The sequence below is a fragment of the Corythoichthys intestinalis genome, chromosome 13, assembly GCF_030265065.1.
Source record: "Corythoichthys intestinalis isolate RoL2023-P3 chromosome 13, ASM3026506v1, whole genome shotgun sequence".
NCBI classification, from domain to species: Eukaryota; Metazoa; Chordata; class Actinopteri; order Syngnathiformes; family Syngnathidae; genus Corythoichthys; species Corythoichthys intestinalis.
In genome coordinates, this window is record NC_080407.1 from 24,241,970 (window position 1) to 24,266,694 (window position 24,725).

At 39.0% G+C, this 24,725-nt stretch overlaps 1 pseudogene; it reads left to right on the forward strand.

Annotated features, from left to right (window-relative positions):
* The first annotated feature begins 692 nt into the window (after nt 1-692).
* On the forward strand, nt 693-20,873 carry LOC130928013 (zinc finger protein 585A-like; annotated as a pseudogene).
* Nucleotides 20,874-24,725: the final 3,852 nt, after the last annotated feature.

A 24,725-nucleotide genomic window follows, 5' to 3' on the forward strand; every position in this document is an offset into this window, starting at 1 on the left:
ATTTTAATTGTCATGAACATCTGAATTTGTGCTGTGCTGAGCTGTGATAGTTAAGTGACAAATCAATGCTGTGTTTTAGAAAACAGATTTGTTGCAGACAATGTAGCCTGTGTACAAATTCTTTGCCACTATCTCACGGCAACATGTTACAGCTTTTTCATTTAGAAACGACAGGAATTATGTCTTATGAAGACAATGCACATGTATGCATGCTAGTTGTTTAGCTGTAGCTATAGCTAACAACAGGCCGACTTAGGGCATAAAGTTACCGAAATTTGCGTAGACAAACGAAATTAACTTACCAGAGTGGAAGTGCATAGAGCAAACTATGTGTGTAACTGGAGAATCAAACGTTATGCCCTTCCTTCTGATCGAGGCCACCCATGCCATTCTTCGACGTTTGGTAAGTTCAGATATGATAGGGTGACCAAACGTCCTCTTTTGCCCGGACAAGTCCTACTTTCACGCAGTATCCTCGTTGTCTGGGCGGGTTTTATAAATTCATAAAAATGTCCGTTATTTATGATTTTTTTTTTTTTACGGGACCAACTTGAAGAGAATTCTTCCGGCCGCTAGGGGGCAGCGCTTGCCTGCGTTGACGTTGCTCCTACTAGTAAGGGCGGGAGAAGGAGTCGAGCTTCTTCTTCTTTTTTTTGGCAGTTCACCCTTTGTTTCATGGGTAATTACCACCATCTACTGACGGTTTGGCGAGAGCTCAGACTACAGTAATGAGTTCAATAAGAAGTTCTAAAAGACGTGGCTCCATACACCTTTCTGTAAGTTTCTCCAGTTAATGTCGATCACGTGTCTTCTGTTGTACATAGGGTTATATGTGTACACAGAGATGCAGTATATTGTATGAGTCTTGTAATTGTTCTGCGTTAGTTAGTGGTTGAATGCTAGTATAGCTAAATAGCTGTGTTGCTTATGACTTTTTTTTTAACGATAAATACGTATATAATGGCAACTGTTGACTTCCGTCGAAGATTTGTACTGGTGTAATCTGTAAAATCCCGTTTTTTGTCGCATCTTTGCGCTGCCGATGGTAGTAAACTTTTATAGCAAAGTCTGATTTTGCCTCGGCTCCCGTATTCGCTAATAGGGTAGCAATCAGTGAGCTCAGCTGCGCTAGCCATTATGGGCAATGTAGTTTTGAATTTGAACTGCTGCTTTTGGAAACATGCTGGTTGAATCGCTTGTCAGTTTATTTCAGTTATTGTTTGCGTACAATTTAGAACATTGTATGAGAATAAAAATTGAGTGGGAATAACATTTTGTCAACGACAATTGTCGTGATCGTAATTTAAAAAATGTTGAGTTGGCGCATAGCCAACTGTGTGTGTATTAACTGGACTACATTTCCATGAGTCTGCATTATATTATTTTTTTTTAATAATTCTTCTTTTTTTTTTTTTAATATTTTTTTAATTTTTTGATTATTTTTTTTAAGGAAGAATAAAGCCTGTTGAGTAAAAAAAAAAGTGGGAGATGTACGCATCTTTAAGTGATCTTGGAGTAAAATTCAAGTATCTCAAGGCCGGGCCAAGTGTCCTCTTTTTTGAAATCAAAATATAGTCACCCTAAGATAAGAGCTTTTCCTCGCCTTTTCTCCATGTAGGGAGCCGGAAGAAACTCCGTGGGGTTCCGTCGAGCTGTACGTTCTCCTTTCTATTCGATCGGTTGTTGCAATTCTTTTCCGAACAATAATTTCCAATTATTTTTAAAGAGCGACCTGAGTCGAAATGCCTCATTGTTTATGTTTCCCGGAGTTCTGACACCTAACTTCCTGCTTCCAACATGGCGATAGGGGCGGAAACCTCGCGAGTGCTACGTCATACGCTCGAGCCTAATTATGACTGAATTCGCTTACAACAAATGGACGAATGCTGTCATCTAGCGGCCGTAATGGAAAACTACCGTACACAGCAAATAATACAGATCATACAACATCAACATTGTATTTGCATCTCGAAGGCATAAAAAATACATACAATGCACATATACAACTCCATTAGCGACCGTTAGCGATAGCGACCGATGCTAATATGCTAACGAATTCACAAACGTAAATCTTCCATAAAAGTGTCTGAATGTAAAGTGCTTTGACAACGATGAACAGCCCTCTTCCGCAATCGGACCACGCTCGTGATTGGCTGTGCGATGTTGAGTCCCTTGCAACAGCCGCTCTCCCGATTGGCTTTTTATGAGAGAAAGAGATCAAAGAAATAAAGACATAAAGGAGATAAAAGCTAAAGACATGCCATTTTTTCCTCTTTTCTCGACGGTGCACCCAGCATTATGGTCTAAAAAATTAATATCTAATCTTCGTCTCAGCATTCAGAAATCAAGTGGGAAAATGTCCGCGAGACCGGAGGAACTTTGCGGAGTGAAAGAGGAGCCCCTACGTCACCGACACTCGACTGTGTGCAAACTAATGCACGCTAAGGTTGTTCTTCACAGACTAGAAGGTTGGTTCACTTTCGATGATAAGTACTGTATTACTGTACATGACAGATTGCGGTGATGAGAATTCATTTTTAATGTTAACAGTAGTGCTGTCAAGGGGTTCCAATTTGTAATCGCAGTTATAGTGATGTCAAGCACTTTGAATGACTTTTGTGCTGGATTAGAAAACAACAAAACACGAATAAACAAAAAATGGCAAGGATGTATTTTCTCCAACAGAAATCAACTTTGGGGACACAAGTTAGCAAATGAAGAAATTGTGGCAAATGAAGAAATTGTGGTGACCCTTTGTTGTGACATAATTCACCCACCGAACTTGTGTATGAATTTGGCTGAGCGCGTTACCGGCCACGTCACAGTCACGTGACAGATACCTAACAGCCGTGCGCGTTCCGGCTGAGTTCAGAGTTCACAGAGAGTTCCAAGCGGCCGGACACAGCAACTTGTCTGCTCAACGGGCTAACTATGGAGGTAGATTTGTGTCTTTATTATTCAATCAAAAAAAAAGTTGCTTCAATCAAAATATATATTTTCAATCGAAGAAAACGTCACTTCAATTAAAAAAAAAAAAAAAAAAGTGTTTGAATGCAAAAATACATTTGAAACTCAAAAAAATATATTTGAAAACTATTTTTCTTTGATTGAATTTTATTTTTTTGATTAAAGTCAATTTTTTTTTTTTTTTTGATTGAAACACCATTTTTGATTGAAGTCATGTAATATTGCGTTTGGACCACATTTTGGCTAGGACATTTGTGTCTTTACTATTCAATCAAAAAATAAATTGCTTCAAACAAAAAAAAAAATATTTTCAAAAGAAAAATCACTTCAATCAAATGTTTTTTAAAAATCAATCGTAGAAAAAAAGGTTTGAATGTGAAAAAATATTTGAGACTCAGAAATTCGCATTTGAACACTTTATTTTTCATTCAAACTGTTTTCTTTGATTGAAGCAATCCTTTTTGTGTTTGAGCCATATTAGGGGTAGGACATTTGTGTCAAAATCATTCAATCGCAATAAAAGTTGCTTTAATCAAAAAAACTTTTTAATCAAAGAAAAAAATCATTTGCAAAAACTTTTTAAAAAAAATATATTTTCTATTTGAAATATATATATATATATATATATATATGGATGGAGCCCTGGTGGCCATTATGCTTGCTTCATACTTTTATGTCATTGGCGTAGCCACCTGCCAATCAAACACACCGGAACTAGCGTTGAAGTTGAATCTTTGTGTCAAAATGATTCAATCGAAAAAAAGTGCCTTCAAAACTTTTTCCACTTTAAAAAAAAAAGTGTGTTCAAAACTTTTTCCACTTTGAAAAAAAAAAAAAGAGTTTAAAACTTTTTGCTTTTCAAAAAAAGTGAGACTTCAATAAAAAAATATATATATTTCAAATAAAAAATATATTTAAAAAAAAAAAGTTTTTGCAAATGATTTTTTTCTTTGACTAAAAATAGTTTTTTTGATTAAAGCAACTTTTATTGCGATTGAATGATTTTGACACAAATGTCCTACCCCTAATATGGCTCAAACACAAAAAGGATTGCTTCAATCAAAGTAAACAGTTTGAATGAAAAATAAAGTGTTCAAATGCGAATTTCTGAGTCTCAAATATTTTTTCACATTCAAACCTTTTTTTCTACGATTGATTTTTAAAAAACATTTGATTGAAGTGATTTTTCTTTTGAAAATATATATTTTTTTGTTTGAAGCAATTTATTTTTTGATTGAATAGTAAAGACACAAATGTCCTAGCCAAAATGTGGTCCAAACGCAAAATTACATGACTTCAATCAAAAATGGTGTTTCAATAAAAAAACAAAAACTTGACTTTAATCAAAAAAATAAAATTCTATCAAAGAAAAATAGTTTTCAAATATATTTTTTTGAGTTTCAAATTTATTTTTGCATTCAAACACATTTTTTTTGATTGAAGTGACGTTTTCTTCGATTGAAAATATATATTTTGATTGAAGCAACTTTTTATTTGATCGAAGCAACTTTTTTTTGGATTGAATAATAAAGACACAAATCTACCTCCATAGCTAACAAGACTCCCCGCATCGCCTACCGCCACAAAATAAGATTTATTTATGGTCTTGCAGATCTATACGTCAGCCAAGCCCATTATCCTGAGCACCTGGAGTCTGCATGCATCAAGGACGAGGAGGAAGAGTCGCCATCCATTAAGGAAGAGTTGATACACATTAAAGGTCATCCCAAGCATTGCTTTTTCCTCATTAGTCCAGAAATGTTTTTCAGTCTAATATAGTATTTTTCATTCCTTTAACATCGTGGTGTTGCTTACTTAGTAGAGTAGCTGTGCAATGGACTCGTTACCCAACATCAGGTTGCACCACTGCATCGATTGAAAGATTTCCTTCTATGTAAATGATTTGCTTTGTTTGAAGTAATTACATTATGTATGCATATATGGCGGAAAACACTGAGGTGATTTGAGGTTCCGCTCTGAGACCCCCAATAGACCCCACTCACCAACGTCACACAATGACGTGTCACTGTATCCGGCCACCATATTGTCCGTCATTGTTTATCCGTATTCTCAATGGTTTCAATTTGTCGTGCAATATATAGTGCAATTCATGGAAGTCCCGGTGCTTTCAGACACTGTAAACTCATTGGATGTGTTGCATAAAAGGCGTTATGTGGAAAAGCTTCGGTCTATCCATTCGCCAGATCCATATTTGATGCCTAAATCGATATTTTTCGACCCGCTGTCTTCGCCGTCTCTGCCTGACATCTGCTACCCTGATATTTACAACTATCTTGTCCACAGAAACTCAGCGTATTCTCACGATAGTTTGAAAAACTTTAACAGCAGCACTCTAAGCAACATTACCCCCGTGTGACCCTTTACTTCCAATTTTGTAAAATGGCGACAATCAATTAAAAAAAAAAAAGTTGACTGCATGCATTCTTCAATAAAATACACAACAACTGTGTCTGCCTCATTTGCAAAGAGACAATCGCTGTTTTTAAATAATTTGATGTGACGCAATATTACCAAACAAGACACGCTAACATGTATAACATTACAGGGAAGATACGCAGTGAGAAATTAAAGCAACTTGAAGCTAGTTTAATTTTACAGCAGCAGTATTTTGCAAGAGCCAGAGTGTCGAAAGAGAACGCCACAAAGACGAGATAGTTGAAATTATGAATTAAAAAATAATAATAAAACAAATGTGACACACAGAAGGGCTTGCTAAAATTTGTTTAATTTTAAATATATTGTTCTATGTAATTCAGCCAAGGTAGCCCCCCGCATTTTTACCACACCAAATCTGGCCCCCTTTGCAAAAGGTTTGGACACACCTGTATAACTGATGATCCATAGACGAGGCCAGCTTCTTTCACATGGTACCAGCTAAATATTATTCAAAAAATAATGATGGTGGAAGAAATAAGCATCTTGAATTTAAAACTGTATGTTGGCGGCGATTAGCCTCGCAATGATCTTAATTGTGGTTGTTAGCCCCAAACCCTCTAAATATATATTAAATGCATCTTACCAGATATGAAATGACTACTACATAATCTGTAGTGATCGTTTGGTGCCCAGTTTTCTCGTCGAATTGCAGCAGTCCATCTCGCTCTCCTCTCCGGGTCTCTCGGAATACGGTAGAACTTCAGGTCTCTCCGTCAATATTCTCTGTTACTCCAACCAACCGCCACACACCATTTTGATTATTAATGTTAACGAGCAGAAAAACACGGCATAATAGGAGGAATTTACGTAGCGGTAAACACTAAACAGCTAAACAGCTAACAGCTAAACACGACGAGTTGACGGACAATATGGCGCGGAGGCGTGGTTGTGACGTCATGTGAGTGGAGTCTATTTGGCCAAATTTCAAAATTGTCCTATATGCACCCTAACTGGAGGTGAGAGCATGAGAAAGCATAATTAAAGGCGCCATGATGTTAACGTGATATTATCGCATACTCACCTTGTTTCGATCCAAAAACTCCATGTAGCATGTATCACCGAGTGTCAAGACACAGCCGTGAATGGCCACAGCTGGATTTTTGAGGGAATTTGTGGGTGAAACACGGTAATATAACAAGGGTCGCGATGCAGAAATCGCAGACATCAAAGAGTGGTCGAGATTTTCATATATCTACCGTTTTAAACGGTTTTTTTTTTTTTTTTGGATCCATTATTTATCATCTAAAATATTGGGGAAAATGCGACTGTACAAAAAATACAATTAAGCGAGAGTTATGAGGTAGATATCTCCAATTTTTTCATTGTGATGTAATTTTTTAAAAAGTTTAAAACATGTGAGTGAATCATTTTTTAAAGTCCTTTGTTTTTTAAAACGACATAGCTAAAAATGATAGACATTTCAAATAATAAATACGATTACCTACCTTCTTTTTATGGCTAAGTTGGAACAAAAGCGCGACGTCTGTAAACGGGGGTTTCCAGGGTAAACACAAACACAACAGTTCTTTTGGCTTAAAATACAGCAGTTTATTTTAAAGAGTGGTGCAAGAGCAAAAACTGCTTTTTCAGCCTTGTCTGTGTTTTCCGCCATATATACGCGCAATGCACTGTAGAAACTGTGAACAGGGTTAAGTCATATTTGCAAAATAAATATGAGTATACTATACATAAAAACGGAACCAAACTGAACTGATTTCACCAAAATTTGAATAATTTATTAAATTCATTCAGATCTTTTTTTAAAAATTAATTTTCTTTTTTTAATAAAATAGGCTAAGAACCACTGAGTAGAATTTAATTAATCTTGTCAAAAAAGTCAAAAGTGCAGAAAATTGATCAATTTTACTCATTAGGAGGTCTTAGTTTGAACCACCTGGCCTACATTGCCCCCCCCCCCCCCCCCCCCCAAGGCATTTTTCATCAAGAATTTTGGAAACTTGGCATTAAACAACATTTAGTGCTGTCATTGGTCTGGGTAATATTTTAAGATTTTTAGTACAATAATAGAGTGTGAATCAACAGTGTGTGGGTAACGATGGTAGGTAGATATCAAAATATAGATATTTTAATTTTCGAACTATAAGCCCCTCCTTTTTTCCCTCATTTTAAATCCTGCGACTTATAGTCCAGTTGTTTGTTAATTTATTGGGTTAATAGGTAACATTTTATTTGACAGCGGCGTCATAAGAATGTCATAAGAATATCATAATTATGACATGAGGCTATCATGGGCAGTAATTAATACATATGACAGATGTCATTAAGTATTATCCGACAATATATGTAACTACTGAAACTTTTACATCCATTCAAAATTGAGATCATTTGTCAGATGACACAAAGTAATATTTGCCATAAAAGCAGAAAAAACGTACAGTTAGCATATATTTTCCGTAAATATTGCGTACTATGATGCTAGTCAGTCAGCAAATGTAGTGGCGGCAACAAAGAGCTTTTTCCGTTGAAAATTCTTGTGAATAAATGCTTAAATCCCTGAATTCTTTATAGATATGGACGTAAAACAGTCTCGACTCTTGGTTTCAAGCAAAAAAAAAAAAAAAAAAAGTTCAGTTAGCATTTATTTTACGTAAATATTGCCAACTATGACGCCGATGCTGTAGCGGCTAATTTCTCCCATAGATTTTTTTCACGTTTCAAAATGCACGCATGGTACGAAAAATATAATAATCACCTTGAATGCTTGAACAAATAACGACTTAGACAATCCTTCCTGTTTGTATGCGGTAAAGCTTTTGTACTTTTTCAACTTAAATCCGGCGTCGGATCGCTACATGTGTTTTGAGAATAACGGCGACCGACTTCGACCGACTGAAGTGGAATGTAGGACGGCCCCCTACTTGAAGGCGTGAAGAAGTGTCTGGGGAATGTGACCCGTCAATATGATTATGAAGTCTATGATATGATCAAATTGATTTTATGTAAAAAATATTCCACTACTACTATTGATATTAATTAGTTGAATATTAATGGAGAGCGAGAGTGAGAAACAGAGCGCGTGTGTATGACTCGAACCATTATTTACACAATATATACACACCCACACGCACCCCTTCTCTCAACACACAAAGTGGCCAAAGAAAAAAAACACATCAGGATGTATTATGAAATTGTTATTGCATTTAAATCAGTTTTTTAAAAATAAAATCAGCTAAGATTTAATTTAATTAATTTTATCAAGAAAGTCAAAAGTGCAGAAAATTACTCAATTCTACTCATTAGGTCTTAATTTTGACCGCCTGACAGTGGTGTTACCTGGATGCCAGGGGTGGGTGGGCATTAGTCTTACCATTGGGGGTGTTGGGGGCTACTGCACCTTAAAACATGTTTTGTTTTCTCCTTGTGATAACTGTTGTGATTTGGTCTAAACAAATAAAAGTTGATTTGATTTTATTTGACCTAGAACACATCCATAACTGAACAGTATGGACATGCAGGTGACAATGTTTTTATAGGTAACCTATTGCGGTTCCTCAGTTTTACTATTATCATTATAGTTATTCTTTGTTCCGCAGCCTCTTTGAGTTCAATTTGACCCCCTTAGAATGCTTCAAAATGCACCAAAATCGGCAGGCACGTCAATACAGGTGAAATCTTTGATACTGTGTAAAGACACATTCCAAATACACTATGGAGCGCCCTCTAGCAGTCATTCTTTGTCCTGCCAACGCTTTGAGCCCTACTTTGACCCCGTCAGAATGCTTCAAAACTCACCAAACTCAACAGCCAGGTGAACACTGGTGAAAACTTTAATAAAATTTATTTTAAAAAAAAAAAACCTAAAATGAGTAAAAGTGTGTAGCGTCCCCTAGGAACAAAACCAACATTCTTTTTTTTTTATGGCGAAAGAGGAGGTAACAACGCAAAGGTTAAAACTTAGAACACATCAGTACTATATCAATGGGATTATTCTGTCCTGTGTGCGTGCACAAATTGACAGATAGCGAACATAAGAAGCTCCAAAGAGAAATCGGACGTTGTGGCAAAGTTGAATGGGCTTTACTGAAGTCATTTGTCTTGACAGGAGCACGTTTCTGATTATATTTGTAAAACTGAAAATAATAAAACATTGTGTCCATAACTTGCACAAATCACAAAATAACACAAAGTACACTCACACACGTTGTCCATTTGAGTAGTCGCACGAGACAATTAGCTCACAAGCAACAAACAATATAACTACATTTGCCATATATGTAAACAAAATGAAATACACATTACTAATAACTATGCAATGCTGATGAATATATCCAAAGAAGAAATATAACACACAAGCGATGCATGTATTAGACACAAACAGTGTGATGAGACTGTGAATACTGCCATTGAGTAGTGGAAGTAGATGTTAGCTGGTCTGTATAGACCCCACTCACCAACGTCACAGAATGACGTGTCGCTGTATCTGGCCACCATATTGTCCGTCATTGTTTATCCGTATTCTTAATGGTTTCAATTTGTCGTGCAATTTATAGTGCAATTCATGGAAGCCTCGGTGCTTTCAGACGCTGTAAACTCATTGGATGCGTTGCATAAAAGGCATTATGTGGAAAAGCTTCAGTCTATCCATTCGCCAGATCCATATTTGATGCCTAAATCGATATTTTTCGACCCGCTGTCTTCGCCGTCTCTGCCTGACATCTGCTACCCTGATATCTACAACTATCTTGTCCACAGAAACTCGGCCTATTCTCACGAAACTTTGAAAAACTTTAAGAGCAGCACTCCAAGCAACATTACCCCGTGTGACCCTTTACTTCCAATTTTCTAAAATGGCGACAATAAGAAAAAAAAAAAGTTGACTGCGATGGCCGACGCTTCAAGGATAGGTGGATATTGGACTATTTCTTCAATAGAGTACGCAACAACTGTGTCTGCCTCATTTGCAAAGAGACAGTCGCTGTTTTCAAAGAGTTCAATGTGACGTGATATTACCAAACAAGACACGCTGACATGTACGACAACATTACAAGGAAGATACGCAGCGAGAAATTATAGCAACTTGAAGCTAGTTTAATTTCACAGCAGCAGTATTGCGCAAGAGCCCGAGTGTCGAAAGAGAACGCCACAAAAGGCGAGATTGTTGAAATTATGAATTTAAAAAATAATAATAAAGCAAATGTGACACACAGAGGGGCTTGCTAAAAATTGTTTAAATATATTGTTCTACGTAAATCAGCCAAGGTAGCCCCCCACATTTTTACCGCACCAAATCTGGCCCCCTTTGCAAAAAGTTTGGACACCCCTGTTTAACTGATGATCCGTAGACGAGGCCAGCTTCTTTCATTTGGTACCAGCTAAATATTATTCGAAAAATGATGATGGCGGAAGAAATAAACATCTTGAATTTGAAACTGTATGTTGTCGGCGATTAGCCTCGCAATGATCTTAATTGTGGTTGTCAGCTCAAAACCCTCTAAATATGTATTAAATGCAACTTACCAGGTATAAAATGACTACTACATAGTTTGTGGTGATCGTTTGGTGCCCAGTTTTCTCGTCAAATTCCAGCAGTCCATCTCGCTTTCCTCTCCAGGTCTGTCGGAATAGGCAAGGCAAGGCAAGGCAAATTTATTTATATAGCACAATTCAACACAAGGCAATTCAAAGTGCTTTACATCACATGAAGACCATAAAAATCACATTTAAATCAACACAACGTAAAAACCAAGACAAATGATCGCATTTAATCACAGAATAAAAATAAATAAATAAAAATAAAATAAAAATAAAGCAAAAACTACTACTACTAATAATCATTGAAATCAGCAATGGAGATAAGCACAAGAGGAATAGAAGGCAGGTAGGTTGAAATATATAGACAGTTATGGATATGCAGTGCCAAACAAAAGTGTTTTTAGCCCTGATTTAAAGGAGCTAACAGTTTGAGCATACTTCAGACGTTCGGGTAACTTGTTCCAGAGGTGAGGAGCATAATAACTAAATGCTGCCTCACCCTGCTTGGTTCTTGTTCTTGGAACATGCAGAAGACCCGTTCCAGACGACCTTAGGGGTCTAGATGTCTCATAGGAATCTAACAAGTCAAGCATGTATTTTGGTCCAAGGCCATTAAGTGTTTTGTAGACGAGCAGTAGTATTTTATAGTCTATCCTTTGACTCACTGGAAGCCAGTGTAGCGATTTCAAAACCGGTGTAATGTGGTCCAGCTTCCTTGTATTTGTGAGGACTCTGGCTGCAGCATTCTGTACTAGCTGCAGCTTCCTGACTGATTTTTTATCAAGACCTGTAACTATACCGTTGCAGTAGTCCAATCTGCTGAAAATGAATGCATGCATAAGTTTTTCCATGTCTTGTTGAGTCAGAAGCCCCTTAATTCTGGTTATATTTTTTAGGTGGTAATAAGTGGATTTAGTGACGGACTTTACATGGCTATCAAATTTTAGGTCTGAGTCAATAATTACGCCAAGGTTTATGACTTGATTTGTAGCTGTAAGTGACATTGTGCTAAGTTGGCTGCTTATCTTTGACCTTTCCTTTTTTGGCCCAAAAATGATCACCTCTGTCTTCTCCACATTTAACTGGAGAAAATTCTGGCACATCCATTCATTGATTTGACGAATGCATTTACTCAGGGAGACTAAGGGACTATAATCATGTGGGGACACAGAAATGTACAGTTGTGTGTCATCTGCATAGGCGTGATAGGAGATGTCATACTGTTCCATTATCTGAGCTAACGGAAGCATATAGATGTTAAATAAGAGTGGTCCAAGAATTGACCCTTGAGGGACTCCACACGTGAATTTGATTCGTTCTGACTGATAGTTTCCAATTGACACAAAGAAATCTCTATCATGTAAATAGGATGTGAACCACTGAAGAATAGTGTCAGTAATCCCTACCCACTGTTCCAATCTGCTGAGTAGTATATTGTGATCAACCGTGTCAAATGCGGCGCTGAGATCCAATAGTAGCAGAACAGATGATTTGCCTGCATCGGTATTCCGACGAATATCATTTAGGACTTTGATAAGCATGGTCTCGGTGCTGTGTTGTGGCCGAAATCCAGACTGAAATGAGTTAAAAAGATTGTTTTGCATCATAAAAGTCTGGATCTGTTCAAACACAACCCTTTCGATAATTTTCCCCAGGAATGTCAGATTTGATATTGGCCTGTAATTACTAATGGTTGAGGCATCCAGATTAGTTTTTTTTAGGAGAGGTTTTATTACTGCAGTTTTTAAAGTCTGAGGAAACTCTCCTGTTTGGAGGGAAGTATTTATAATCTGAAGTATGTCTGGGGCTATGCAATGAAAAACAGTTTTGAAAAAGTTTGAAGGAAGGATGTCAAGGCAGCATGTTGTGGGCTTTAATTTCAACACAATTTCTGTTAAAGTGGCATAGTCCAGGAGGCTAAACTGTCTAAGATTGACGTGGGGGACATTTTGGGAGGCGTTTAGTGTAACATTTGTGAATCCGGAGTTGCACACAGTCTGTCTAACCTTTAGTACTTTGCGTGTAAAGAATGCTGCGAAATTATTACAGGACACCTCAGATGCCAATTCCTGAGGTATTGATGCTTGTGGGTTTGTCAGTTTGTCAACAACAGAAAATAGTGTGCGAGTATTGTTGGTGTTTCTACTAATGATCTCTGAAAAATATGATTGTCTAGCATTTTTCAGCTCCTGGTTGTATTTGCGAAGACTCTCTTTGTAGATATCATAAAAAACTAGGAGTTTGTTTTTTCGCCATCTGCGTTCTGCTCGTCTACAAACTTGCTTTTGTTTTATAGCTAGTATGGCATTTCTCCAGGGTGACCTCTTCTTTCTTGACAAAGTTTTTGTCTTAATCGGGGCAATATTGTCCATTACAGTCATCACACTGGAACTGAAACTGTTTACAAGTTCTTCCACTGGAGCTATTGTAGGGGTTAATGATGAGGCATAGGCCTGTGTGAATAACGCACATGTGTTATCACTTATGTAACGCTTCCTAATCACCTCTGTTTCCCTTTTCAGAGGATGGATAGGGGTGGTGGTCATTTTAAACATAATGCAGTAGTGATCAGACAGAGCAACATCATTCACTGTGACCTCAGAGATGTTAAGACCTTTGGATATTATTAAGTCCAGTATGTGCCCTCTGTTATGTGTTGCAACTGTGACATGCTGAGATAAACCAAATGTATCCAAAATATTTAAAAGCTCTCTAGCACATCCTTCTTCAGGATTATCAACAAGAATGTTAAAGTCACCCACTAAAACAACACAATCAAAGTCCATGCAGACGGAAGACAGTATTTTGGTAAGCTCGTCAAAAAACATTGTGTTATACTTCGGTGGTCTGTAAATTGTTACCAAGGCAGCTCTGCAAGGGCTTTTTAGCTGAATGACAATATATTCAAAGGAATCAAACTGACCACATGAAATATTCGTGCATTGAAAACTGTCCCTGATCAGACTGGCAACCCCACCTCCTTTCTTATGGGTTCTTGGCGCACTAAAGAAATTGAAGTTTGTGGGGGTTGCCTCAATCAGAACTGTCGAACTCTTATCTTGATCTAACCAAGTTTCTGTTAGGAACAACACGTCAAGGTTATGTTTGCTGATAAAATCATTAATTAAGAAAGATTTGCCAGCTAAAGATCTAATATTTAGCAGAGCCAATTGGAGATGCCAGACTGGATTCACTGGTGAGTTTTGGGAATGACATACTATGCTTAACAGGTTGGCAGAGTTGATTGAACGTTTTTTATTTCTCACCAGCCTAGCTCCTTTTTTTTTTTGTTTATCACCACTGGGATTGTTGAGCATACATACTGTACTCCATAAGGCCCCGGCTTTTGCTGTCGGGTGTGACAGGTACAGGGTGGAAGCGAAGACATGAAGTTGAGGAGATCAAGAAACTGGTTAACCTTGCTATCTAGATCCATTGAGTCCCAATCAGGTTGACTCATTATTCCATCCAAACTAAGTCGTCGGCGGGGTGGCTTCCGGGACTGTGGGGATTTAGGCCTTGATGAGGCCTTAGCCTGACTGAGTCGGCGGAGTGGTGGCGTCTTGGAGTGTGAGGATTTGGTGCTGGATGGGGCCTTATCCTGGAGTCGGCGGCATGGTGGCGTCTTGGAGTGTGAGGATTTGGGGCTGGATGGGGCCTTAGCCTGGAGTCGGCGGCGTGGTGGCGTCTTGGAGTGCGAGGATTTGGGGCTGGATGGGGCCTCGACAGCAGAGGATTGCATGGTCGGGTCGTTCTCCTCCTGTTGAGCTGATGGAGCCACTTCTTGAGTCTCGTCTGAAGGGGGTCGATCACCTGCTACCAGGGTCTCCTCCCGTTGAGGCAGTGGAGCCTCAGCAGAGGAGGGTTGGTCACAGCCTGGCAGGGCTGGCTTAGTCACTTCCCCTTCAGTGACTATCGGCTCCATTTTTGGAGGAGACATTGATCCTGCATGCACACTGTCTGATTCAGCACTCATCCCAGCCACCATGTTTATCGGATGTTTTGGGACCGCTTGCCTCCTTTCCTCGAGATAAGCAGACTGTCTGTGCCTCAAGAGATAAAACATGCTGCTGCTTAGTAACCGCACTCCTGACTTATTTAGGTGAAGGCCATCGTTCTTAAAGAGATGCCTGCGCCCTGAAAATATGTTGAAATTGTCAATGAAGTACATTGATTGTCCAGCGCATGTTGCTTTGAGCCATTTGTTGAGCATCATCACTCTGCTGAAACTTTCATCCCCCAGCCTGGGCGCGGGTATGGGTCCACTGAAAAACACCTCAGTATTTAAAGTTCCGACTTTGTTTATCAGTTCAGTGAAGTCTTGCTTTAAAAGCTCTGATTTTTGCTTCACAATATCGAGGGCTCCTGTGTGTATTATCAGAGTAGTGGCTGTTGGATGCTGAGCAGCAATGCTCAGGATATTTTCAGAGATAACAGACACCGTAGCTTTGTTAAAACAACATACTCTGGTATTGTTGCTACAAAAGTGTTTCATCCCATTCACAGCAAAGTCGCCCACTATCAGAGTGCGGGGCCCATTGGGTCGCTTTCTCTGTAGCCTGCTAGCACATGCATTAGCATCGTACCTCTCTTTCGAGCTGGGTGTTCCAACTTTCCCTGGGTCAGGAGTCTCGGAGAGTGGCGTAAATCTATTTTCCAGTAGAATTCCAGCAGCTTGAGGCACTTTGCTTTGAGCTTTTGTTGTTGCCTTGATCTGTGATAATTTTCTTTCTGGTGCCAGAGTAGATGACGCTGTCTTCTGCAGAGGAGGCCATTCCTTTTCATCGTAAATCTGCCAGTGCTGGGTTCTGCCAGGGTCCCGTTGAGTCTTGATGGTGTTTGTTTGTATTCTGTGGGTCCGCTCCCACTCGCTGTTTTGGGAGATCGGCAGAGTGGTTTCATTCCCGAGCTGTCCATTTACCTCCATATTCACTTCAAGCCGGTAGATTTTTGTTTCCAGTACTGCTATCTTCTGGAGCAGTTTGTGGTAATCATCCATTGACAGGGGAGGCATGTTGCTGCTACTTAGCTTTCGTTAGCCGAATTCCTCAGCTCCGATAAGGCAGACTTGTGTTCCAGTAATGACAAAAAAGCACTTTAAAAGGCTCAAAAATGCTCAAAAAGCCTTTGTTTGAATATAAACAAGATTAAAAGAAAATTCCAAGACTTACTGAGTAATTTAGAGGTGATTAAAAATTATTAAAAAGATGATTGAAGCTTGAGAAGCAGGAGCAAAGCAGAGAGACGTCTGCACAGTAACGAAGCAGCAAAGAAAACATACGGTAGAATTTCAAGTCTCTCCGTCTATCTTCTCTGTTACTGCAACCAACCGCCACATACGCCTTCACCATTTTGATTATTAATGTTAACGAGCAGAAAAACACGCCATAATAGGAGGAATTTACATAGCGGTAATGCGTAAACACGACGAGCTGACGGACAATATGGCGCGGAGGCGTGGTTGTGACGTCATGTGAGTGGGGTCTATAGCACTGTCTGTTTGTATGCGTTCACGTCAACATATAATCACGTCAGCAGAGAGCGCAGATACCCATAAAATCAGTTGCAACCAAGCGCCAGCAGAGGGCAACAAAACCCCAAAAAAACACATGTAAGTTACAAGTGGACATGACAGGGATACCATATGTGGTGCCCAGACTGCAGTTAGTACTACATCCAGTTTTCTCTGGGTGGGAAAGCGTGTCCGTGGGTGGGCACTGCCCACACCTGACCCCCCCCTGCCACCTGACCTATATTGCCGCCCAAGGCATTTTTCATGAAGAATTTCTGGCATTAAACAACATTTAGTACTCTCATAAGACAACAAAAATAGGGCGTGAATTACCAGTGTTAGGGTAACGGCGCTACTGCAAAAGAATGAAATGTAAAAAGATTCAGAACACTGACTTCACCTTTCCAACATGATTCAAAACACTTCTTTAAAAAAATCTACAAACAAAAAATACATAGCATTGATATAATAGTATACTACTACATGTACATACATAATAGGTTATAATATAAAGTAACATTAGAGTAGTCATGGACTATAACAGGCTAGTGTTTCCATTTTTTTTTTTAATCACACGAGGTTCATATGTCATTCAAGAAAAGTTTAGCCTCAAAATTAAACCGCATATTTTTTTGGATACTTTTTAAAACCACACCATGCACTGAATCTACAACACCGCAAGGGATCACTGTACTTGTTTCAGACGTGGTGGTAGTCCATAAAAATATATCAATGGTTTTCCTGTGCTGGCAGGTTTCAGAAGATATCTTGCTGGGCGGCAGGAGCTAGAATCTCCTGGCGTTAAAGAGGATGTTGAGCTCCCCCAAATCAAAGCGGAGGAAGAGCCAGAGCCCTGTCAACAGAAGCAACTTCCAATCAAAAAGGAGGAGGAAGAGCTGCCATGTGTTAAAGAGGAGGAAGAGGAGGAGCATATCACTAGGTCAAATGGTGAGCCCTTGAAGAGCGAAGATGGTCCGAGTGAGGCTGGCAGAGGGGTGGAGCCTCCGAACAGCTGCAGCAGCAGCTCAACAGAAGGATTGCGGGCAGACAGTTTCATCGCGCCATCAAACAGAAGTGGCACCACATCACACTCACCTTACAATGACGATGGTCATAAGAAATGTCAAAGTGACGACAAACTCTGCAAATGCTGTCAATGCGGGAAAACCTTCCCTACCAGGCAAACTTGTCATGCGCGTATGAGGAGGCACACTGTTGAAAAACCTTTTTCCTGCTCAGTTTGTGATCAAAGATTTACTCAGAAGGAACTCTTAAAAATACACACAAGAACCCACACTGGGGAAAAACCTTTTTCCTGCTCAGTTTGTGATCAAAGATTTACTCAGAAGGAACTCTTAAAAATACACACAAGAACCCACACTGGGGAAAAACCTTTTTCCTGCTCAGTTTGTGGTCAAGGATTCTGTCTAAAGAAACACAACGTCACGAAAGAACCCACACTGGCAAAAAACCTTTTTCCTGCTCAGTTTGTGGTCAAAGATTCTCTCAAAAGCAACACCAACAAAGTCACGAAAGAACCCACACTGGCGAAAAACCTTTTTCCTGCTCAGTTTGTGGTCAAGGATTCGCTCAAAAGCAAAACTTAAAAGTACACACAAGAACCCACACTGGCGAAAAACCTTTTTCCTGTTCAGTTTGTGGTCAAAGATTCGCTCAAAACCAAAACTTGAAAGTCCACTTAAGAAACCACACTGGCAAAAACCCTTTTTCCTGCTCAGTTTGTGGTCAAAGATTCTCTCAAAAGCAATACCGACAAAGTCACGAAAGAACCCACACTGGCGAAAAACCTTTTTCCTGCTCAGTTTGTGGTCAAAAATTCACTCAGAAGTGCCACTTAAAAACACACACAAGAACCCACACTGGTGAAAAACCTTTTTCCTGCTCAGTTTGTGGTCAAGGATTCTCTCTAAAGCAACACTTACAACGTCACGAAAGAACCCACACTGGCAAAAACCCTTTTTCCTGCTCAGTTTGTGGTCAAAGATTCTCTCATAAGCAATACCAACAAAGTCACGACAGAACCCACACTGGCGAAAAACCTTATTCCTGCTCAGTTTGTGGTCAAGGATTCGCTCAAAGGCAAAACTTAAAAGTACATACAAGAACCCACACTGGCGAAAAACCTTTTTCCTGCTCAGTTTGTGGTCAAAGATTCTCTCAAAAGCAACACCAACAAAGTCACGAAAGAACCCACACTGGCGAAAAACCTTTTTCCTGCTCAGTTTGTGGTCAAGGATTCGCTCAAAAGCAAAACTTAAAAGTACACACAAGAACCCACACTAGCGAAAAACCTTTTTCCTGCTCAGTTTGTGGTCAAGGATTCGCTCAAAAGCAAAACTTAAAAGTACACACAAGAACCCACACTGGCAAAAACCCTTTTTCCTGCTCAGTTTGTGGTCAAAGATTCTCTCATAAGCAATACCAACAAAGTCACGACAGAACCCACACTGGCGAAAAACCTTTTTCCTGCTCAGTTTGTGGTCAAGGATTCGCTCAAAAGCAAAACTTAAAAGTACACACAAGAACCCACACTGGCGAAAAACCTTTTTCCTGCTCAGTTTGTGGTCAAAGATTCTCTCAAAAGCAACACCAACAAAGTCACGAAAGAACCCACACTGGCGAAAAACCTTTTTCCTGCTCAGTTTGTGGTCAAGGATTCGCTCAAAAGCAAAACTTAAAAGTACACACAAGAACCCACACTGGCGAAAAACCTTTTTCCTGCTCAGTTTGTGGTCAAGGATTCTCTCTAAAGCAACACTTACAACGTCACGAAAGAATCCACACTGGCAAAAACCCTTTTTCCTGCTCAGTTTGTGGTCAAAGATTCTCTCATAAGCAATACCAACAAAGTCACGACAGAACCCACACTGGCGAAAAACCTTTTTCCTGCTCAGTTTGTGGTCAAGGATTCTCTCAAAAGCAACACCAACAAAGTCACGAAAGAACCCACACTGGCGAAAAACCTTTTTCCTGCTCAGTTTGTGGTCAAGGATTTGCTCAAAAGCAAAACTTAAAAGTACACACAAGAACCCACACTGGCGAAAAACCTTTTTCCTGCTCAGTTTGTGGTCAAGGATTCTCTCTAAAGCAACACTTACAACGTCACGAAAGAACCCACACTGGCAAAAACCCTTTTTCCTGCTCAGTTTGTGGTCAAAGATTCTCTCATAAGCAATACCGACAAAGTCACGAAAGAACCCACACTGGCGAAAAAACTTTTTCCTGTTCAGTTTGTGGTCAAAGATTCGCTCAAAACCAAAACTTGAAAGTCCACTTAAGAACCCACACTGGCCAAAAACCTTTTTTCTGCTCAGTTTGTGGTCAGGGATTCTCTCTAAAGCAACACTTACAACGTCACGAAAGAACCCACACTGGCAAAAACCCTTTTTCCTGCTCAGTTTGTGGTCAAAGATTCTCTCATAAGCAATATCGACAAAGTCACGAAAGAACCCACACTGGCGAAAACCCCTTTTCCTGTTCAGTTTGTGGTCGAAGATTCGCTTTAAAAAATTGCTTGAAAATACACACAAGAACCCACACTGGCCAAAAACCTTTTTCCTGCTCAGTTTGTGCTCAAGGATTTGCTCGAAAGCAAACCCTACAAAGTCACGAAAGAACCCACACTGGCGAAAAACCTTTTTCCTGCTCAGTTTGTGGTCAAAGATTCGCTCAGAACAATCGGATGAAGAGACACGTGTGTGTTGGTGTGACAAGCAGTGGCTAATGACTGTTTTGCCTGTCATCCATGCTAGCTTCATCAGATTTTTTATAAAGATTAGGTTAGAGTTGGGGGTTATGTTCGTATTCGTGGTACACTTTATTTTTGTGATTGCATTTTTGTTTGGACTTTCCCATTTTGTGCTTTACCTTTTCTGCCCCTCAATGTCTTTCCCTTGGTTCTCTCGCCGACTGGCATTATTTATATCATAATCTCCCATTCAAAATTCAAAATCATTCATAAATATTGCCATTAGATAAATATGGAAATTTAGAATATATTGTTCAAAATTGCAAAAAAAAAAAAAAAAAAAAAAAAAAAGATAATAATGGCTCACAAATAAGTGTTTTTTGTGTGGGCGTTAATGTAAATATATATATTTTTAAAATTACTTTTACGACTGGTGATAGACAGAATATGAGGGCCAAATAAAGAAAATGAAGAAGAAGAAAACAGTAAAGTAGTGTTCTTACGACAAGAATTGTTTTATTTTTGTTGTTTTGGTATATCATTTTTGTTAAAAATAAATATCTAAAGAAATAAAACACACGGACTCATTTCTGTATTTAACTTTGCAGATTATATATGTTTTGTGTTGAAAATGTTTTTGTTTGTTAATAAGATGGTCACCACCTGACACCTACAGGGGTCGCACTGAATAAGGCGCTATTGGAACGGAAACGTTCACTGTTGCTATGGTTTTTTTGTAATAAATTCTACACAAACTTCCTCGTCTGTGTTTGAGCCATGTAATACGGCTCGCCGCTTCATTACAGAATGGCATCATTCATGTCATACTCTCCCTTTCAAGCTACACTTTTCACTTTTAATATTTGAAACAGCGGACCCCAAATTCAAAAAATTCAAAATCAGTCAAAAATAATGTCTTTAGATAAATATGGAAAATTAGAATATACTGATCAATATTGCAAAAATACTAATTATATATAAAAAAAAAAAAAAATTAAGTTTATCTTTACAGTAGTTATTATTGAGGTAAATATGATGTATTTAGTCAAATTTTCTTTTTGCAGGTTGTTATGGCAGTAATTTCCATCATGACTGATGAGCAAATTGGCAAATATATCACTTCATATGGTGGTCGAGTAGCTACCCTTTCCTTCTGCCAACAAAAAAATATCCAGCACCAATAAAGAAACTCTTTTACAAAATCAAGAAAAAAATGTGTACCTGGTGGATCCTCCACTGTGCCCAAAAATGGAGGTCAGGGAATGGCAATCGCACGGCAAAAACAAGTTTCATGCAGAAAAGACAGCAGAAAGATTGAAATTGGATGGCTCCATTTTAATACTAATGATTACTTTCAAGTGAAGACAAAAGATGTCAGAGGAACGAGAAATGCTACCACAAAAAAAAACAACGGTTGCTCAGATTTTGGAATTGGGTAAGGAGTTGTTTTTCCCAGATGGAATTTCATCCAATGGAGAAGTTGGTGTGTGTGATTTTAAAAGAAAGGAGATTTCTCTTGATGAAACGGTTGACAGACTTAAGAAAAGACCAAACTGAGGCTGCTTAGATTTTACATTTGCACAAAAGAACGGTTTTCAACATCTCAAGTGGATTGTGAAGATCCATTATCTGATGATTCATCTCTTAGCATGTCTGAGGGAGCACTTTCACAGTGGTTTGGAGAAGAAGATCATGCTTATACATGTGTACGGAATCATAAAAAAACTCACCCGACAGTGACCAAAATGAGGAGGTTCGTGTCAGTTGGTACAATATTTTGTATGTGAACTAAAAACAACGTGGGCAATCACAACAACAAATTTAAGGTAATATACTGGCATGTGTTATAGACCCCACTCACCAACGTCACACAATGACGTGTCGCTGTATCCGGCCACCATATTGTCCATCATTGTTTATCCGTATTCTCAATGGTTTCAATGTGTCGTGCAATTTATAGTGCAATTCATGGAAGCCCCGGTGCTTTCAGACGCTGTAAACTCATTGGATGCGTTGCATAAAAGGCGTTATGTGGAAAAGCTTCAGTCTATCCATTCGCCAGATCCATATTTGATGCCTAAATCGATATTTTTCCACCCGCTGTCTTCGCCGTCTCTGCCCGACATCTGCTACCCTGATATCTACAACTATCTTGTCCACACAAAATCAGCCTATTCTCACGAAAGTTTGAAAAACTTTAAGAGCAGCACTCTAAGCACCATTACCCCGTGTGACCCTTTACTTCCAATTTTCTAAAATGGCGACAATCAATAAAAAAAAAGTTGACTGCGATGGCCGACTCTTCAAGGACAGGTGGATATTGGACTATTTCTTCAATACAATACGCAACAACTGTGTCTGCCTCATTTGCAAAGAGACAGTCACTGTTTTCAAAGAGTTCGATGTGACGCAATATTACCAAACAAGAAACGCTGACATGTACGACAACATTACAAGGAAGATACGCAGCGACAAATTATAGCAAATTGAAGCTAGTTTAATTTCACAGCAGCAGTATTTCGCAAGAGCCCGAGTGTCGAAAGAGAACACCACAAAAGGCGAGATTGTTGAAATTATGAATTTTAAAAAAATAATAATAAAGCAAATGTGACACTCAGAAAGGCTTGCTAAAAATTGTCTAAATATATTGTTCTACGTAAATCAGCCAAGGTAGCCCCCAACATTTTTACCACACCAAATCTGGCCCCCTTTGCAAAAGGTTTGGACACCCTGTTTAACTGATGATCCGTAGACGAGGTCAGCTTCTTTCACTTGTTACCAGCTAAATATTATTCAAAAAATAATGATGGTGGAAGAAATAAGCATCTTGAATTTGAAACTGTATGTTGTCGGCGATTAGCCTCGCAATCATCTTAATTGTGGTTGACAGCCCAAAACCCTCTAAATATATATTCAATGCATCTTACCAGGTATAAAATGACTACTACATAGTCTGCGGTGATCGTTTGGTGCCCAGTTTTCTCATCGAATTGCAGCAATCCATCTCGCTCTCCTCTCCGTGTCTCAGAATACGGTAGAACTTCAAGTCGCTCTGTCTATCTTCTCTGTTACTGCAACCAACCGCCACACACGCCTTCACCATTTTCATTATTAATGTTAACGAGCAGAAAAACACATTATAATAGCAGGAATTTACGTAGCGGTAATGCGTAAACACGACGAGCTGACGGACAATATGGTGTGGAAGCCTGGTTGTGACATCATGTAAGTAGGGTCTATATACCTTTTCATACCATTTCCTCCATACCCAGAAACTTTTTATCTTTTAAACCTTCACATTTCACAAATTATACAATATGTGTGTTTTTTTTTATTGTGGTACATTCTGAAATATCTACATCCTAAAATATCTATTTAAAAAAAAAATTTAAAAAAGGAAAATGTCTGCCTACTTATTTTTTAAATCGACTGACATATTGTAAAATAACCTTTTCTTTGTCAGGCCTTTCGATGTTTGCGATGTTCGGTGGAGTAGTAGTTGGAGGCTTGAAATAGAAGTCTGGATCAGCAAACTTTACAGATGAATCCTGCCGTCTTTCCAAGACACGCTCCACCAAATTCTCTCTGAATGTCTGCATTGTTGCCTCGTAAGGCTCCGGGCAACCCATCTTTTTGTTTGCTTTGGAAACTCCAAGCTGTATTTAAAAGTGCCTAATAGAGTAAATTTGATAGAGATATGTACACGATAAGAAAGGTAGAGTGCAATTGTTAATGGGACAAATGTTGACAGATTTCAATTTGGTCCATGACGTATGAGTAAGCCTACCATCAGCGTTCCGCTGTTGCTGGGGCCCGACATTTTCATTGTGGTCCATAACAGACATCAGTGTCCTTGCCTTCATGGAGTTATTGACAAAGTGGAGCCTCTTTTGGGTGTACTTCAGCATCGCACTGTGGTATACCTCCAGGTCACCTACAGATCACAATAAAAAGTAGCTTGTTAGATATGTCATGATAATACGCCAGTGTTATAGACACAGCCGCACCACGGAATAAGGCAAACCCTAGTTATCAGAAAAAAAAATAATGCAGTATTTTCATGTTCAGCCCAAAAAAAGTTTTAGAAGTAATTTTTTCTCTAATATTAGAGCATTGTTTAACCCTTTCCCAAAACTTAGTTTATTCCATTATTTCTTGCAAGCTAGGTAGGTGTCACTAAACTAAGGACATAGAAAACTAATGATTATCACTCAGTGTATGCTCAAAAGGTTTCTTCTCAATTTTCCATGAAAGTGATAAAGTTCCAATATCCCCCAGGTCACTCACAACCCTTATTATAAATAGCCCATCAATAACTGATTGCGGGATGTGTCTGGGGTGAATGGTAATGGGTCAAAAATAATGTAGGATTGACATGTTACACAAGAAATTATCAGAACAGTACAGTTTCCAGGCTGTGGCATCCTACTACAAGTTCCACTGAGGCAGAGTCAGAGAAGGTGTCTGTGTAGGGTGGGGGTGGGGGGGGGGGCCTGGGCAATAAATACAAAGTTAGACAGCGGTACAACATACCTGTATGTTTGAAGAGAGTCATGTGGTTTAAATCTTTTAAAAGGTTCTTGTCCA